This window comes from Ursus maritimus, unplaced genomic scaffold (assembly GCF_017311325.1).
Source record: "Ursus maritimus isolate PB19 unplaced genomic scaffold, ASM1731132v1 scaffold_42, whole genome shotgun sequence".
Taxonomy (NCBI): Eukaryota; Metazoa; Chordata; class Mammalia; order Carnivora; family Ursidae; genus Ursus; species Ursus maritimus.
Genome location: NW_024426575.1, coordinates 94,219 through 94,959, shown reverse-complemented (window position 1 = coordinate 94,959; position 741 = coordinate 94,219).

Here is a 741-nt window from a genome sequence, read left to right as displayed (position 1 = left end):
AAAGACAGTCAGTCAGCAAGAACAGGAACAGAAGCAGGGGAGTGGGAGAGGAAGAAGCAGGCTCCCAGAGGAGGAGCCCGATGAGGGACTCCTTTCCGGAACGCCGGGATCACGCCCTAAGCCGGAGACAGGTGCTCAATGACTGCGCCACCCAGGCGCCCCGGGTTGTGGGCTTCTTGATTTTTCAGCCTGCCTTCTGTGTTCTGGGGGAGGGGCCTGCCGCACCAATACTCAGGCAACCCTGTTTGGGTAGAGTCTCCGTGTCCCCTGTGAGGGGGGATGGGGATGGGCACTCTCTGAGCCGGTATTTCCAGGCTTTTGTTCTCTGGCGGCTTTCCCTGGCGGTCTTCTGTGCCTCTTCTGAGAGTCAGAGTAGCAGCGGCCGAATTTCAGCCTCCGACACCGAACAGAGGGATTGCGGCCCATTCTCTACTAATGCTCTGGCCACTTTAACTCTGTTACTGTTGGTGCTGCTCAACCCTGCAGCGTCCCGGGATGTGCGCCCCACCCCCAGCGTTCCTGCCCTCACTTCAAGGGCCGGAGCATCTCTGTCCTTTGTGTTTCTAAGCCGCCAGCCGCCCCATGCGCTCCCGGATCTCCCGGTCTCAGTCTATGCCCAGTGAGCACACCGGGATTCCCGAGTTCTGTGAGAAGTCTGGTGGCGCGCGCACCCAGTTCAAGGTCTCAGTCTGCTGTTTCGAGGGTGCCAACCGCGAGTCCGCCCACTCCCCTGTGCAGGTG